Consider the following 18,611-nt stretch of genomic DNA (forward strand, 5'->3'; position numbering starts at 1 on the left):
GCAGAGCACCTACTTCACTTCTTTGATAGTAAAGTTTTGGCCAGATATTAAAAGTGAGGAAGGGAGGGGCGCCTGGGTGGCTCAGCCGTTAAGCATCTGCCTTCGGCTCAGGTCATGATCCCAGGGTCCTGGGATCGAGCCCCGCATCGGGCTCCCTGCTCGGCGGGAAGCCTGCTTCTCCCTCTCCCACTCCCCCTGCTTGTGTTCCTTCTCTCACTGTGTCTCTCTCTCTCTCTCTGTCAGATAAATAAAATCTTAAAAAAAAAAAAAAGTGAGGAAGGATTATGGTAAGGAAGTGTTGGTTCAGAGAACATCCTATGTGCAAAATCTTTTACAAGCTTTAAGACGTATGTATAGAAATATATTCCCTAATATTTTGGTCCTCTTCTTCTAAGGTTTGGAGTAAAATATATATATATTTCAAAGTATATTATAAAAACCAAAGATTGTGGGATGCCTGGGTGGCTCAGTCAGTTAAGTGTCTGCCTTCGGCTCAGGTCCTGATTCCAGGGTCCTGGGATCGAGTCCCGCGTCGGGCTCCCTGCTTGGCGGGAAGCCTGCTTCTCCCTCTGCCTCTGCCCCTCCCCCTGCTTGTGCTCTCTCTCTCTCTCTCTCTGACAAATAAATAAATAAAATCTTAAAAAACAAAACAAACAAAAAAACATAGTTTTTAATTTTAAATCTAAAGGGCTAAAAACTATTTAAAAGATTCCAAAACATACTCCATAGCATAAATCAAACTGATTTTACTTACTATGATCTGTCAATCTAGCAGCAAAATAAACGATAATCGTTCAGAATCACAGCATTCTTGCACGGACTGTTAGAATGCCCTGATCAGATGGCCTTGGGAAGAAAAAATAAATAGGAATAACTTCATGACTTTGCCCACTGATCACAACCATGCAACCATAAGATGATAAGGATCCAAGAGAATGTAGCAAGATGCGGTGTTGGCGTTCGAAGATACCACAACACTCAGAAGGTTGAAGCAACATTCCATTTTAACAGACACAGTCAAAAAGCTTATGGTGACTCAAGTATTTTGAGTAACCCTTGTGTTTTCTCCATTTTCAAATCGGATGTTGAGATTTGAGCCCTCTGGGACTTGGGGGCCCAGCAAGCAGGCTGCGAGAGGCTCTGGGCTTGCCAGAGCCCACTGCTCTCAGAAGTGATCGCTCCCCCTGAGTTCACGGTTGGGACTGGATTTGCAGCTCGCACCTCCTGACATTCGCCCCAAGACCACAGCTGTGCCAGGCAACTGTCGTTCCCTTCAGTTGTCAGGGCGAAATGTCCGACTTGGAGGCTGGCGATTCTTGGGGCCCGCGACTGGAGCGGGGGTCTGTGCGCAAGTGTGTAGGCAAGAGGGGGAGCAGCTGTGGGTCATCTCTGGAGCGCTTCTTGTTACGCTTACTGTGGGAAACAAAATCTTCTCGTTTCTGCAAGCTTTCCTTCACCAGGACGGATGTCCAGGAGGACTCTGCGCCAGAACCAACTTGCAGTCTTCGGTTTAATTATTGGCGACCCTTTTACAATATTAATTTACATGGTTTCCTCAGCGCTGCGTTTCAAACGCACTTTGTCGAATAAATCGGCCTTTTGGCAGGAGCCCAGGCGAGCCACTGTTATTTGTCATCCCTTGCAGTTGGTCAGATCTGTAATATTGTTGGCAGTTCCTGCAGATCAGATAACAAGAGCTGAACGGCCAAGGCCTCATCTTTACACTGAAGTTTACCAGAATAACGGATTTTTTTTTTCCTATGAATTGGCCAGATCGACATTCAGACTTTTATTACATTCCGTGTGGCTCTGGCCAGGAAAGGGTCATGAAAAGGATTCCATGGATCGGATAAAATGTGGTTGTCTTCTTAGCTTTCTGGTATTAAACACGTTGACGTCTTTCTGTCTTTTCATATGTCTTCCTGAGTTCCTCTGGCTTTGGGAACCGCTAGGGTATAATGAGTTGTAGACAGGGATAAAAGTACACGTAAACGACCGTGCATGAAGTCTCATGTAACGGGGACGTGACTCCTTCTGTTAGGATTGTGCATTTAAAACACATCTATGCTGTACCCCAGTTGTCAGGCATCGAACCTCCAGAAAAACACAAGCAGTTGGGAGTGTTACAGTGATAGACAAGGTGGGGTTTTATTTTTCTCAAAGCAAAACATTTTATACCCTCCCTCCCTTTTCTGGGGGCCGATCTTTCTCTTCAGCCTCTTCCTCGGCATAAGGGCCAAATGTCCGTTAACAAAACACAAGTTGTAACAGTTTGCTGTGAGCAAATTAAAACTCAGCCAGAGGGCATTCTGACTTATAAATAATGTAGGCCCTGTCGCGTGTCATTAAATATGTACGTCTTGTAAGTTTTCCTGTCTTCTGGCCTCTCTGGCTCCCTCCTGATTTTTACAGGAGGAAACTCTTCTCAATCTCTTATATCAGAGTTTTCATTTAGAGCTTGTCCCAAACCTGTGCCTTAGGTTTATTGATCAGAGTGAGTCAAGTAGAGCCTTAGATGGTGTGGCGCTTGTCTGGATCACAAAGCTCCTTGATCTCTTTCACGGGGCTACAGGCCACGGAGAGTGGCTCGCTCGTCTACCTGACCACAGCTGTGTTCAGTCGACTTAATTGCTCCTGGGGTTTTAGCTCCCTTTTGGGGCTTTGGGTACCCAATTACTTTTGTTCTCCTATGGAAAAGATCCAGACTGCTCAGAGCGCGTGAAGAGTATCATTGACTAACAAAGTCGTTCCAAATGCACAGATAATGAAGTAAGCTTGGAATTGGCTTTGAACAGCCTGAAAGAAACTAGTAATCAAACAAACATGGCTAAAGCACCTACCATGCACCAGGTTCTGGGCAAGGTGCCAAGCATGCAGAAATGGACGTAAGACATATTCGACACCGTTCCTGTCCGCTGAAACACATTCTTGCTGAAGGACAGACAAACAAACACAGCCTGATACAATGGTGATCATGCTAGAAGTAAACACAAAGCTCTGTGCTCGCAGAGAACATGGGGGGAGCATGCAATCCTGCAGTGCACTGTGCTTCCTGGACCAGCAGCGATCTGGGACCCTGTTTGAAATGCAGAATCCAGGCCCCAGCCCCAGACCTCCTGAATCAGAACCTGCATTTTAACAAGATTTCCCCAGGTGACTTACGTGCATGTTAAGGTTTGAAAAACTGCTCTAGTATATTCGAGCTGGATCCAAGGAGTCCAACTTGAGGGAGACTCAGGGGAGATGTTTAATGTTTACTCTTTCATTTATTTAGTAATTCATTTACTTAATAGCCGTGGACCGGCTACCTACCAGGCATGGCCTAGGGACCATAGTTAAATGGATGCAGAGACTGAAAAAAAAAGAGGACATGATGGAGGAAAAAACCCTGGGGAGCAACATTGTCTGGGGAATGGAGTCAATCAGTCAAGGAGACAAAGAAGAAAGGAGGAGGAGAAAACCAGAGAGTCCAGGGTCTCCAAACTCGAAGAAGGATGGGTAGCTGCCATTCTCCGCTGTGACAACGTGGGAAGAGTAAGGACTGGGAAAAGCTGCCATCATGCTCCTTATTGGTGGCCTTTATTTTGTTATTTTATTGAAGGGTATTGACACACAGTGCTTTGTTGGTTTCGGGTGTACAACACAGTGATGATTCAGCGTTTACGTACATTACGATGTGATCACCACCATGTCCAGCGACCATCTGCCACCACACAGAGTTACATTATTGACCACATTCCCTACGCTGTGCTTTTCATTCCCAAGACTTACTTGTTTTATAACTGGAAGCCTGTACCTCCTAGTCCCCTTCACTTGTTCTGCTCATCTCCTGCCCGCACCCATCAGTTTGTTCTCTGCATTTATTTATTGATTTGATTTGATTTATTTTTTGTGCTTTGTATTTATGAGTCTGTTTCTGCTGTTTGGTTTGTTCATTTGTTTTGTTTTTTGGATTCCACATGTAAGTGAAATCATATGGCTTTTGTCTTTCTCTGTCTGACTTATTTCACTTAGTTTAATACCGTCTAGGTCCATCCATATTGTCACAAAAGGTAAGCTCTTATTTTTTTTTTTTTATGGCTCAGTAATATTCCTTTGTGTGTGTGTGTGTGTGTGTGTACCACACCTTCCTCATCCATTCACCTACCTGTGGACGTTCATGTTGCTTCCATATCTTGGCTATTGTAAAGAATGCTGCAGTGAATTAGTGATCTCTAGAGAGCAGCTTCTGGAGGGTTGGAGGTAGATGCAGTTTTATAGAAGAAAGGAGTATGATTGACCTTGTGTAATGATCTCTTGATCATTTATAGACCAGTTATATGATTTGATGAGTTATTGCTTATAGCTTCAATTTCCGCCTTTGGAAGCTTGGGGATTATTTGAGGATTTTATTTGTACTTGAGCTATATCTTCGGTAGAGTAAGTGTAGGTCAAAAATAAGTATCTACAAGGGCGCCTGGGGGGCTCAGTCAGTTAAGCGTCCAACTCTTGATCTCAGCTCAGGTCTTGATGTCAGGGTCATGAGTTCAAGCCCCATATTGGTCTCCACACTGGGTGTGGAGCCTACTTAAATAAAAAAATAAAATAAGTAAATAAATACCTACAATTTCATACACAGTAGCTTAGAGTTAGCTGCACTACGACACTCTAAGTAAGCATTTTATATTTAAAGCTATGTTTATTATCTCGTAAATATGTGAGTTTTATTGGTGGTTGATAAAAACATATAAATTTTTTAGAGTTTTAAAATTTTTCTCTTCCTGGGCGCCTGGGTGGCTCTGTTGGTTAATCGACTGCCTTCGGTTCAGGTCATGATCCTGGGGTCTCAGGATCGAGTCCCGCATCAGGCTCCCTGCTTGGCAGGGAGGGAGCTCCCTCTGACCCTTCCCCCTCTCATGTGCGCTCTCTCTCTCAAATAAATAAATAAAATCTTAAAAAAAAAATTATTTTGTGTGTAACGTTGAAGACAGCTGTGTAACTGGCAGTGTCCTGTTCCCTACCCTCTCCTCCAGCTCCTCTTAGGAGAATCAGAAGGTGGTGGTTTAAGCGTGCAGGCAGAGGTGCTCCCCAGAACAGAGCCAGGGGTGCCTGAACAGGAGGAGACATTGAGTGAGCTCGACTATCAGTCGAGCCCAGAGCTGAGCCACGCTGGGCACCCTTGGGTTCTCACTCATCACCGAGGAGCCACGCCTCTGGGTCTAAGCTCAGCCCTCATCATTCCCCGCGGGTTTTCCCTGCTTCCGGAGACCAGGCACCCCATTAATCGTTGCCATAGTTGAGTGGCTTTGTCCATCTCCCTATCTTTCCCGCCCCCAGCGAGAAAGGTCAAGGGCAGCTAAAGCCTACCTTCGGCCCATCCTTTTTAGGGTATTAAATGGTAGCAAATCCTCCTTCTTTAAAAGTGAATTTTATCTTTTCAAATGGCCAAAAGCCATTGAGACCTTCTTTGGAGAGGGATTAATTCAAGTTAATACTATTTCCAATCAAAAGGAACGGAGTATAGAGGCATGAGTGATTACTTGGTTTGTATGTTTTTGTAAATAGATCTGAAGGCAATCTTAAAAGATAGTTTTGGAACGTGGTAGTTTGATTAAACAAATGTGTCACATCAGAAGGTAATGTCAAGAGGGGCGCTTGAGTGACTCAGTGGGTTAAGCATCCGACTCTTGGGTTTTGGCTCAGGTCATGATCTTGCAGTGAGGGGATCAAGCCCCAGGTCTGGCTCCTCGCTGAGCTGGAATCTGCTTCAGATTCTCATTCCCTCCCCCTCTGCTCCTCCCCCCAGCTCGCTCGCTCGCTCACTTGCTATTTCTAAAATAAATAAATAAAATCTTAAAAAAAAGAAAAAGGAAGGTAATGATGCCTAGAAAGACATTACTCACATGGATCTGTAAGTTCTTGCATGATGCTAACACTTACGTTGCAATTATCTGTTGTAATGACAACGCTCATGTGCCCTGCTTCTGGAACCCCCTTCCTCTTGCTTCCTTGTGCCACATCCAGTCCATCCAGCCTTCAGAGCCTATTTCAAATGGCCTCCTCCCCAAGAACCTCTCCCGTCTCCTCTGCTTGTTTCCATGCCCTGCCCCAAACTGCAAGCTCCCCTTCCCCCCACAGAACGTCCATAGCGCCCCTTAAAATTTGTGCTTCTTTTATGATGCTTAGCACTTCCTACCTTATAAAGCAGTTACTTACTCACTTCAGTAAATATTCATGAAGCACCTACCATGTTTCAGGCACTGGGCCACATTACCGGGGACATGAAGATGAAGAATGAGTGGCTCTTCGGTGCTCAGACTCATGACCAAATCTGAATGCACAGACAGATAACTACAGTATAACATGAAGTAATTCTAATAAGGGGGGTACTAACGGGTCCTTGCAATAGAGAAACAGGAAATCTGCGCTTGGGAGAGAAAACCTACAAAAAAGAAGAGACATTTGAGTTGAGCCTTGAAGGATAGACAAGGGTTTTCCAGATTGTAAACTGGCGAAGTCTTCCAAACAAAGGCACAGCCTGAGCAAAGACACAAAGGCCAAGAGCCAGGAGCCCGCTGTCTACGAACACAGAAGTGTCTTCTCTCTCTTCCGGGGCTAGGAGCTCATGAAAGCAGGGCTCTTTCCCCCGTTCTGCCTGGCATCTGCAGCCAGGACTGGTACGGGACCTTAAACACCATGCCCAATGGCATTTGCTACATTGAACACATTAATTTGTAATCATAGTTCTTCGCGATGAAATTCCCAGCATGTTATTCCATTAGCTACAGACTTGTGTTCCTTGTTCAAGAGCCGCATAAATAATATCTCTTTACTTGTTCTCTCCGAGGGTGGTAACAGAAATGGACAATGCATTTTATTACAGGCAGCAGAATATTGGTCTCAAACGCCTCCCCTGCACCTGTCCCTGGCCACCTGCTCGCCACTAATTCCCAGCTGGTATAAATTCAGTAAATGCACGCTAATATTAGATGAAGCCAGAAGGGTTTCTTAAGAAGGGAAGGAAGGAAGGTGCAGGCTGTGTTCTGCAGGTAAGACAAACCCTGCAAGGAATGTAGCAAATGTAGCACGGGGCCCCGCCCAGACCACAATCTGCTGGTCTGGGTTGCATTCTTGATGCAGGCTGAGCTCCCCACAGACCCTTTCCCAGACTGAGCACCAGTTAAACTTCCCTGTGAATTCTGGAGCCTGCAGTTGAGACAAAAGTTACTCTTCGTGTGTTTGAACTATAAAGCTCAGGAGATGCTGATGCTTCTTCTACTTCTTTTTTTTTTTTTTTAACTCTTTCTTAAGTAAATTATATAACGTAGAGCCAAATGTAAATCATCTTTGTAACAGCTCTTATTTCCCTCACCGCCCACCCCACACCTCTGTCTTTTACGGAGTATGGATAATTTAAGAAATACAATCATTTGGGCGCCTGGGTGGCTCAGTTGGTTGGGCGACTGCCTTCAGCTCAGGTCATGATCCTGGAGTCCCGGGATCGAGTCCCGCATCGGGCTCCCTGCTCGGCTGGGAGCCTGCTTCTGCCTCTGACCCTCCCCCCTCTCATGCTCTCTGTCTCTCATTCTCTCTCTCAAATAAATAAATAAAATCTTTAAAAAAAAATTAATAAATAAAAAATAAATAAATAAAAGAAATACAATCATTTCGTCAAGACCCTAACATCTGAAAGAAAAGCAAGCCCTTTAATTCGGTGATAGTTCAGACCTAGGATTTTCTGGCCAAATGAAGTGGTGGGCCAGATAATTCAAGCCACATGTCACTCTTGGGCTTCCTCTGACTATTGGCTATCTATAGTTTGTCTCTTTGATGGGTATACTCTGCTATCTTTAACTCTGGAAAATTTTCCCATGGAAAATTTATCTTCCCTTTTTTTTATGAGAAATTATATTTTCAAGCTGCCGGTGCTGGCAAACAAGAAGAAAAGACAATCTGGAAATCCCAGATTTGGTCCAGATAGCAGTAGCAAAGCAAGGGCAAACTAATAATCAAGGCTACTTACCAAGACAATTTATGCAAAATAGCTGGATCACTTGAACAAATTAGATTGTGCTCAATAGATTCTTCTAGATTCTGCTGCTCTGAAGGCTTGGTCTGCTTTCACCAAGCATTTCTACTTGGCACGTGTAAAACAGATATTGTCACCTAGGTTTTTTGAAGGGCCACATCCGGACATATAAGTTAGGAGAACAACAGGCATAAAAACTGTAAGTTACCGGTTTCCACAAACTAATACACACTGTGCATGTTATTCCCAGGCTGTGTTCCAACTTAAGGCTGTTATTCCTTCTCTGAAGGGACTTTGTTGTTCTATTTCTTCTTCATCTACTGCCATAACTCACATCCCTCCAGGTCAAAAAGGAATGACGAGAGATCACGTGAGGTTGGAAGGATGGGCAAGATGGAAACCATCAGAAGTCACTGACGAAACCATGAGGTGTATTTTCATGACCCTTCTTCTTGTGCTTCTTGAGATGAGGGTGTTTGGAATCTTGCCTATGGAGAAAAGTGATCAAAACGGGCCCCACATTTCCTTCATAATCATGGGACCATCTTTGTATTTCAGACCTAAAAATCAAGTAGTGTTCTGTTACCAAAGATGACATAGGAAATAGTCCCTAAATTGACTTTTTAAAACTTATTAATAAACATATGCTTAAAATATTATACAGCACTTCATTGCAGTATTTTTAACTGTTTTCCTGGAAGGGCCCCCAGAAACTTTGTTTTCATTGGCAGAAGAAGTCTCAAAATTATAGGAAGTGATAAAAATAAGAAAATAGAGGCGAAAGTCATAAATCCCTTTGGCTTCTACTTATGTTGTACAGGATGATCATCTGTTAGTTTATGTGCAATCTTTTTTCTTGATTATAGTTGTCTGCCAATAAAAGCGTGATATAAATATGAAAGTAAAATTCACAAGCACTTATAGAAATTGACCAATTTGGAAATGTATCAATTTCACTAAGTTCTTGATCAAAGTACATATTGCAAAAAATAGAAATAAATTAGTTTTGATTCTAAAATATAAACAAACCCTAAATCATGAATTTGTGAAGTATTTTTTTGCAACAAGAACAGTTGGTCATGTGTATAGAAAGTCTTTAGTTCTGAAACTGGTCGTTCCTTCATTTAACCCCTCCCTCCTATTGTAGTATATGAGTGGCTTACCAGCCTCATATTTTTTTATTTTTGAAGATTTTATTTATTTATTTTAGAGAGAGAGAGAGCGCAAGGGCTCAAGCGGTGGGGAGGGGGGGCAGAGGGAGAAACAGACTCTGCCCTGAGCAGGGAGCCCAACACGGGGCTCGATCCCAGAACCCCGACATCATGACCTGAGCAGAAGTCAGACGCTTAACTGACTGAGCCACCCAGGCACCCCATCGCCTTCAAATTTTAGGTGCCATATTATGGGTAAATGAAACAGCATTTGACCAAAAATTTCAGTTGTAAAACAACTGTGAATTCCTACAGCTGTACCATGTTAATGTAAGCGTATTTGCAATTAAAATGGCTTTGCAGGGGCATCTGGGTGGCTCAGTTGGTTAAGCGACTGCCTTCGGCTCAGGTCACGATCCTGGAGTCCCGGGATCAAGTCCCACATCGGGCTCCCTGCTCAGCAGCGAGTCTGCTCCTCCCTCTGACCCTACCCCGTCTTGTGCTCTCACTCTCACTCTGTCTCTCAAATAAATAAAAAATTAAAAATAAATCTTTAAAAAAAAATAAAATGGCTTTGCAATTTTTAAACTGCCTCTGAAGTGTGTAATTAGGTACGTGGACATTGTCACTGTTACCCAGAGGTCATTAACTGTAAGCCAGGAGATGGATGGGCCAGGTTGGCTCCCAGGTGGGCAGCTAGAGAAAGAATCTGACCAAGAATCAGAAGGCAGCTGCCACACTCTATCTGTGTGTGTGTGTGAAGGGGAGCTGGGGTGGTGGCCATAAGGGAAGGATGGCTGGGCGGGGGGGCGTATAAATAGTACCACTGCATGGCAGATGTTTCATTTTGTAGCTTTATCTGTGATCTTCACAAATATTTGGCCAGACAGGTGGCTCAAATTATTATTATCACTAAGCTAGTTTCATAGAGGAAACGTTGTAAAAAAACTGTGTTGTATGGGACACAACCCACTGGTTCCAAGAGTCTGTTGCATGATATTTTTATTTTCTTGGTCTCTGCTTTTTTTGTTTGTTTGTTTGTTTAAGATTTTATTTCTTTATTTGACAGTGAGAGAGGGAACACAAGCAGGGGGAGTGGGAGAGGGAGAAGCAGGCTTCCCGAGGAGCAGGGAGTCCGAGGCGGGGCTCGATCCCAGGACCCTGGGATCACGACCTGAGCCGAAGGCAGACGCTTAACGACTGAGCCACCCAGGGGCCCCTGGTCTCTGCTTTCTTAAGAACTGGTAAAAACACGGGCCAAGATATAGGTTGGCTGACCTATTCTTAAAGGTAGATGTTATCCACCTTAATGTTATCTGCATGTACATTTCTCCCTCCGTGTCCCTCTTTATAGGACCCTGTCCTCCATACCCTTTGGATGGTGCAGCCCAGGGGTGGACCACAAAAGCCCTTTTCTGGCTCCCCTAACCCCACTGTCCTGAAGAGAGCTGGTCATGTCCTCCTTTGTGCCTTCCACACCCCAGTTCCTGTTACAAATGGCACATAGCAAGCTGCGTCTGTGATCACTTATCTGTGCAGCATGCACAAACAGGATGCATGCTGACTTCTTCACCGTATACCCAGTTCCTTGCAAGGAGGCACTTGGTAAAGGTTTGCTGAATGGACTGACACATGAGCCTACTCATCGTAATTCACTTTCAATCTATCTCTTTTAAAGAGTTAGGTTCTATTGAGACCAAATCATCTGCTACCCTTATTGTTGGGTTTGAAAAATCTTAGAATTTAAAGTGTAAAAGTTGAAAATTTCCAAACAAACTGATTATTTAATTTACTTATTTATTTTTAAAGATTTTATTTATTTATTTGAGAGAGAGAAAACATGAGTAGGGGGAGGGGCAGAGGGAGAAGGAGAAGCAGACTCCCGCCTGGCAGGGAGCCCGATGCGGGGCTGATCCCAGGACCCCGGAATCATGACCTGAGCCGAAGGCAGACGCTTAACCAACTGAGCCACCCAGGCGTCCCCAAACAAATTAATTATTAAGCAGAAACATCTTAGATGGAAAACTTACAGCCAAGAGACAGACAGAGATGATGTTTTGTTTTGTTTTGTTTTGTTTTACTTAAGCAGCTATGTTTCACTTTTTGCCTAATTTTTCACAAAGATACAAAACCTCTGTCTAAAAGTACCCCATTAGGGGCGCCTGGGTGGCTCAGTCGTTAAGCGTCTGCCTTCAGCTCAGGTCATGATCCCAGGGTCCTGGGATCGAGCCCCGCATCGGGCTCCCTGCTCCGCGGGAAGCCTGCTTCTCCCTCTCCCACTCCCCCCGCTTGTGTTCCCTCTCTCGCTGTGTCTCTCTGTCAAATAAATAAAATCTTTAAAAATAAATAAATAAATAAAAGTACCCCATTAGACCCACTTTCTACAAATTCAGCAAAACGGATAATTGGAATGGAGTCTTTTTTGTAAATTATTTAGCTCCAAAGCTAGACTATACCCTAACTAACTGGATAACTAAGACAATAGTATCTGTCGTTGGGGACAGAAGTGGGTTGTTAACAACATCCGCATAAAAAAAAAAAAAAAACAACATCCGCAACTGCCACCAGCAAAACAATGAGGTTTCATTTAAGAACCAGAAGTAGTTTCTTCTTCAGAATAAAATCTAAATTCTAAAGTAATAAAATGATTAGTAATTAATAAAGTAATTAGTAATTAATAATAGTAATAAAGTAATAAAGTAATAAAATGATTAGTAAGTAACATTTAATGAAAAAACTTTCAAAGCCTGTTAGTACATAACTGTATTACATGTTATATATGTAGCATATATAACCGAAACATTACAAGCTTTCCACATGCCGCATACAGTGGTTTCATTATTTTATAGTTCGTATATATATATATTTTTTAAAGATTTTATTTATTTATTTGACAGAGAGAGACAGCGAGAGAGGGAACACAAGCAGGGGGAGCGAGAGAGGGAGAAGTAGGCTTCCCGCCGAGCAGGGAGCCCGATGCGGGGCTCGATCCCAGGATCCTGGGATCATGACCTAAGCCGAAGGCAGACGCTTAATGACTGAGCCACCCAGGAGCCCCTATAGTTCGTATATTTAAAATCAGAGGAGGCGGCTGTCCCCAGGACAGTTGAAATTAATTTAGAGGAAGAGATTGGCAGATGTTTTTAAGTCTTTATCCACCCCCCCAAAAAGTATATAATCAAACATCTGCTCTCAAAATTAATCTTAATAGCTCTCAAAAGCCTCATTTCTAGGTTTTGTGCTGTGCTCTTGCTGCAACATAAGTGAACTTTTGCACCTTGAATATGGCCATTTAAAATCATAAATACGCTGCTTTTCTTTTTCAAGTTGCAAGTCATTGTTAACAATGACTTTAGTAAAATGTGTTTTTCAGCTGTTTCCAGTCTGGGGCTCTAAGGTATCTGCGACTTGTTTCATCAACATATCAAAGTAGTATTTTTTAAAAGGATTTTATTTATTTGTTTTAGAGAGAGAGTGAGCAAGTCGGGGGAGGAGCAGAGAGGGAGGGAGAGAGAGAATCTCAACCAAACTCCCCATGAACACGGAGCACAGAGCCCAACCTGGGGCTCGATCTCACGACCCCAGAGTCATGACCTGAGCCAAAATCAAGAATCAGATGCGTGGGATGCCTGGGTGGGTCACTCGGTTAAGCATCTGTCTTCCGCTCAAGTCATGATCTCAGGGGTCCTGGGATCTAGTCCCACGGCGGGCTCCCTGCTCAGCAGGGAATCTGCTTCTCCCTCTCCCTCTGTTCTCTCTCTCTCAAATAAATAAAGAAAATCTTTTTTAAAAAGAAGTCAGACACTCCAAATGGCCAACAGACACATGAAAAAGTGCTCAATATCGCTCGGCATCAGGGAAATCCAAATCAAAACCTCAATGAGATACCACCTCACACCAGTCAGAATGGCTAAAATTAATAAGTCAGGAAACGACAGACGTTGGCGGGGATGCAGAGAAAGGGGAACCCTCCTACACTGTTGGTGGGAATGCAAGCTGGTGCAGCCACTCTGGAAAACAGTATGGAGGTTCCTCAAAAAGTTGAAAATAGAGCTACCATATGATCCAGCAATTGCACTACTGGGTATTTACCCCAAAGATACAAAAGTAGGGATCCGAAAGGGTACGTGCACCCCGATGTTTATAGCAGCAATATCCACAATAGCCAAACTGTGGAAAGAGCCAAGATGTCCATCGACAGATGAATGGATAAAGAAGAAGTGGTATATATATATACAATGGAATATTATGCAGCCATCAAAAGGAATGAGATCTTGCCATTTGCAATGACGTGGATGGAACTGGAGGGTATTTTGCTGAGCGAAATAAGTCAAACAGAGAAAGACATGTATCATATGACCTCACTGATATGAGGAATTCTTAATCTCAGGAAACAAACAGGGTTGCTGGAGTGGGGGGTGGGGTGGGAGGGATGGGCTGACTGGGTGATAGACACTGGCGAGGGTATGTGCTCTGGTAAGCACTGTGAATTGTGCAAGACTGTTGAATCTCAGATCTGTACCTCTGAAACAAATAATGCAATATATGTTAAGGAAAAAAAAAGAAGAAGAAGAAGAAGGTAGCAGGAGGGGAAGAATGAAGGAGGGGAAATCGGAGGGGTAGACGAACCATGAGAGACGATGGACTCTGAAAAACAAACTGAGGGTTCTAGAGGGGAGGGGGGTGGGAGGATGGGTTAGCCTGGTGGTGGGTATTGAGGAGGGCACGTTCTGCATGGAGCACTGGGTGTTATGCACAAACAATGAATCATGGAACACTACATCTAAAACTAATGATGTAATGTATGGGGATTAACATAAGAATAAAAAAATGGCCAACAGACACATGAAAAAGTGCTCAATATCACTCGGCATCAGGGAAATCCAAAAAAAAAAAAAAAAAAGTCAGACACTTAGCCGACTGAGCCACCCAGGCGCCCCTAAATGTCTTTATCTCAATCTGCATGTGCACATCTGACCCCATACCTCTATTCTGAGAAATGAATGCCACCTGCAGGCTAATTAAATGCTGTCCCCTGTGACTCTCTCAGGATCCTCTCAGGGTCTGGAGCAGGTACTGTTGGTCCAGAGGCTCTTTGCAGCGCTCATTCTCAGCACCTCCAGGCAAGCTTGCCCATGTGGGAGCCATCCTTCTCTATCCCTGCAGTGACCCAGCTCACTGTGTGAACTATATCGTCTTCCTGTGCTCCTTCCTCCTCTGTGCTCAGCTTCCCACAGGGCCTCCATCCCAATGACAGGAGGATGTAGCGCATCACTCAACAGGTGACAAAGGCTACAGGCCCTGATCTGATCCATTACTTCTCATTCAGTCTAGACAACCTGGTGCGTTATCTCTAAAAAGAAATCCCACCAAGAGGCAATGTCCTTGAATCTCCAGTTGCCAGAAGAATCTCAGGTCCCCATCCCAGAAAAACTTGGACACTAGGCAAGGAACCAAGATTTGGGTGCAAATTCCCCATTACTGGAACCAGCAGGTACTCGGGAAAAATTAATAAGAGGCCAGTTTCTAGAACCAAGGGCATAGAGTCACAGCAAACCCACACCAAGAATGACTTGATGCTGAGATGTGGGTTTCAACACCCAAGACTTCCTATGTCTCCATAGGATATAGGGGTCCTGGTTCCAGAGTTGGCTGCCGGAGCTCAGTCAGCCACTGGGGCATAGTGGAGATAAAAACTAAGCAAGTTATGACACCCCTCCCCATACTTGCGTCATGTATATTCAAGCCAAAGGCCCAAGAGCAATACACTGCATGTGCTGAGGCAGCCTGTATCTCTGGTCTTTAATTACACTAGTGACTTTTTTTTTTAAATCCTGAATATAATATACAGGATTTCGCTGAAGAAGTCTTTAGAATCAAGCAGATATGTGCTCGAATTCTATCTCTGCCATTTACTGGCCATTTACTATTGGGTCAGTCTTTCTCATTTCCTGCTTTGTTTTCTGTCAAAGAGAGATTTCAAGACAGTCCTAGTAACATTATTATGAGGACTAAGATGAACCTCAGCACGTAGCCTGGAATGATTCTTCCCAAACTTGTCTGCCTGTTGGAATCACCTCGGGAGCTTCGAACACTACAGACGCCCGTGTCTCACCTCCCCAGAGCGCATTTCTGGGATGAGGGCTGGGCTTTCGAATTTCTAACGGATCCCCGAATGATTCTAATGTTCACACAGGTTTAGGAGCACCTGGCATAGAGCCTGTCCTATCCTGAGCATTAAATATCTGTTAAATGAATGGAAACAACCAGCACTTGGCACACACGAGACTTTCCAGAATTCTTAGCTCCCTTCCCTTCCCTGACCATCTTCCCTCTCTTTCTACTGGGATGCCTGAAGATTAGTGCTGGGCTGTGATTCCAGTGGGTGTGGCTGGCTCGGGAGAATGCAGAAGGTTCTGGTACCGCGTGCTGTGATACCCGGCGGGAGGAGAAAAAGGCAAAGACAGGTTGCACTACAAGGGACAGCCCCCGGAGTCCTGTCAAGGGGATGGCTAACACGTTTGCTTCTGAGGATGCTGTCTGCAGTAAAGCACTCAACGCTCACTGTTAAGTCCCCTTGGAAACCAGAGCCTAGTTCTGTGCTCTCACTGGGGCTGCTGCAGGAATGAGCCAGAAGCTACAAAGAGTCAGTGGAGGGCGCCTGGGTGGCTCAGTTGGTTAAGCGACTGCCTTCGGCTCAGGTCATGATCCTGGAGTCCCGGGATCAAGTCCCGCATCGGGCTCCCTGCTCGGCAGGGAGTCTGCTTCTCCCTCTGACCCTCCTCCCTCTCATGCTCTCTGTCTCTCATTCTCTCTCTCTCAAATAAATAAATAAAATCTTTAAAAAAAAAAAAAAAAAGAGTCAGTGGAGAGTTTCAGCTGGTCCTGAGTTCTCTTCGTTTTTGGCTTTTATATTCAACTGTTGTTGTAGTAAATCCTTTGTTTGGTGTTCCCGGGTCAGCCATCTGAAGGTATCAGAGTTCCAAAAAGTTAAATGTGGGGCTTATTGGTTTCAGTGTCCCCTAATGGCTCTTGGAAAGAGCCTCTGAATTCTGAGAGCAAGGCACCATCCAAATCACTCTAAGATATAGAAGATAGAGATATATCTCCTCTCCTTTCCACCAAATAGGAGGACTAGAGAGCTGCAGTGTTTCAGATGTGAGGGGGGGTCTGGCCTTTTACTCACTGCATAAGTTATGTGCTTATGGGTAAAGTAATATTTGGGGGCTCTCAGCATCTGGAACTGAGCACTGGAACATTGTTTGATGTGCAAAGCTTAGATTATACGCTATTTATGAGTCAGAGCAAATTCTCAAATTTCACCCCAGCAACATAACAGTAAACATTTAAGATACTTAAAAAAAAAAAAAAAATCGGCCAGTCTCAGGAATTGGGCAGTGATTCTCTGCTTGACCCAAGGATCCTGATGAAGTTAGGCTGGTCTTCCTTAGGAACAAGAAAACATCACAAATTACAGCTTCAGGAGACAAGACCTCCAGCCTACTCAATTTTTAAGACATGCATTCTGAATAAGAGAAGAACTTTATTTTTAGAGTAATTCTACACTTAATAAGGATTATATAGGTACTTTGAAAGTAGCATTTTTTTTATTTCAACTGGAAACTACTACAGATTAAAACTTTTCCATATTGACACTTTGGAACACTGAATTGTTTATGACAATTAAGAATATGCTGTCTTGCAATGTCCACAATAGCCAAACTGTGGAAAGAGCCAAGATGTCCATCGACAGATGAATGGATAAAGAAGAGGTGGTATATATATACAATGGAATATATACAGCCATCAAAGGGAATGAGATCTTGCCATTTGCAACGATGTGGATGGAACTGGAGGGTATTATGTTGAGTGAAATAAGTCAAACAGAGAAAGACATGTATCATATGATCTCACTGATATGAGGAATTCTTAGTCGCAGGAAACAAACTGAGTGTTGTTGGAGTGGGGGGTGGGGTGGGAAGGATGGGGTGACTGAGTGATAGACACTGGGGAGGGTATGTGCTCTGGTAAGCGCTGTGAATTGTGCAAGACTGTTGAATCTCAGATCTGTACCTCTGAAACAAATAATGCAATATATGTTAAGGAAAAAAAAAAAGAAGATGGCAGGAGGGGAAGAATGAAGGGGGGGAAATCGGAGGGGTGGACGAACTATGAGAGACAATGGACTCTGAAAAACAAACTGAGGGTTCTAGAGGGGAGGAGGGTGGGAGGATGGGTTAGCCTGGTGATGGGTATTAAAGAGGGCACGTTCTGCATGGAGCACTGGGTGTTATGCACAAACAATGAATCACGGAACACTACATCTAAAACTAATGACGTAATGTATGGGGATTAACATAACAATAAAAATAAATAAAAAATAAATTAAAAAAATGATGCTAATGACACCTTAACTACAAAAAAAAAAAGATTAAAAAAAGCAACTTATAAAAAAAAAGAATATGCTGTCTTCATTAATATTTAGCACTTACATGTTTTACATTCTGTATTTGGTATTGGAAATATATGAGCCTAAGCCACATTTCCATCACTCTCAATTTTTTTAATTTTCCTATTTTTTAAAGATTATTTATTTGAGAGGGAGAGCACAAGCAGGGGGAGGGACAGAGGGAGAGGGAGAGGGAATCTTCAAGCAGACTCCCCGCTGAGTAGAGCCTGACGTGGGGCTCGATCTCACGACCCTGAGATCCTGACCTGAACCAAAGGCAGACACTTAACAACTGAGCCACCCAGGCACTCCAATAAATAAATCTTTAAAAAAAATTTTTTTAAAGTCAGACACTTAACCAACTGAGCCATCCAGGTGCCCCTAATTTTCCTATTTTTTAATTGATCTAACTTATAATTCTTTATCATAGGTATACAGTTCTACTTCAGGTTTTAAAGTAAAATAGCGTAAACCCAAGTTTGTGGCATATGTGTGTTTCTATCCTACTAGTTTTAAGCTCTGGGGGGGTGGGGGGGCTCTCAAAACCTTAAAACAAATTTCCTCTATTGTCTAGCACCTTTTACTGTCATGTAAATTTGTTAGAACTTCATAATGAAAACAATATTTGAATTTCACGGGGCGCCTGGGTGGCTCAGTCGGTTAAGCGTCCCAACCTCTTGGTTTGGGCTCAGGTGGTGATCTCAGGGTCATGGGATCAAGCCCTGTGTCACTGGGCTCCATGCTCATTGGGGAGTCTGCTGGAGATAATCTCCTTCTCCTCCTCCCCCTGCTCATGTTCTCTCTCTCTCTCTAAAATAAAGTCTTTTTTTTTTTAAACATTTTTTTTTTAAGATTTTATTTATTTATTTGAGAGAGAGAGAGAATGAGAGACAGAGAGCATGAGAGGGAAGAGGGCAGAGGGAGAAGCAGACCCCCTGCTGAGCAGGGAGCCTGACGCGGGACTCGATCCCGGGACTCCAGGATCATGACCTGAGCCGAAGGC

At 43.7% G+C, this 18,611-nt stretch overlaps 1 protein-coding gene across 1 annotated transcript in view; it reads left to right on the plus strand.

The window, feature by feature from the left end:
• The window catches only part of CAP2 (cyclase associated actin cytoskeleton regulatory protein 2), a 138,578-nt gene that overhangs the window by 104,469 nt on the left and 15,498 nt on the right, over positions 1-18,611 (plus strand). The gene's annotated exons all lie outside the window — the stretch shown is intronic.

The sequence above is a fragment of the Mirounga leonina genome, unplaced genomic scaffold (genome assembly GCF_011800145.1).
Source record: "Mirounga leonina isolate KUSES-001 unplaced genomic scaffold, KU_Mleo_1.0 Mir_366, whole genome shotgun sequence".
NCBI classification, from domain to species: Eukaryota; Metazoa; Chordata; class Mammalia; order Carnivora; family Phocidae; genus Mirounga; species Mirounga leonina.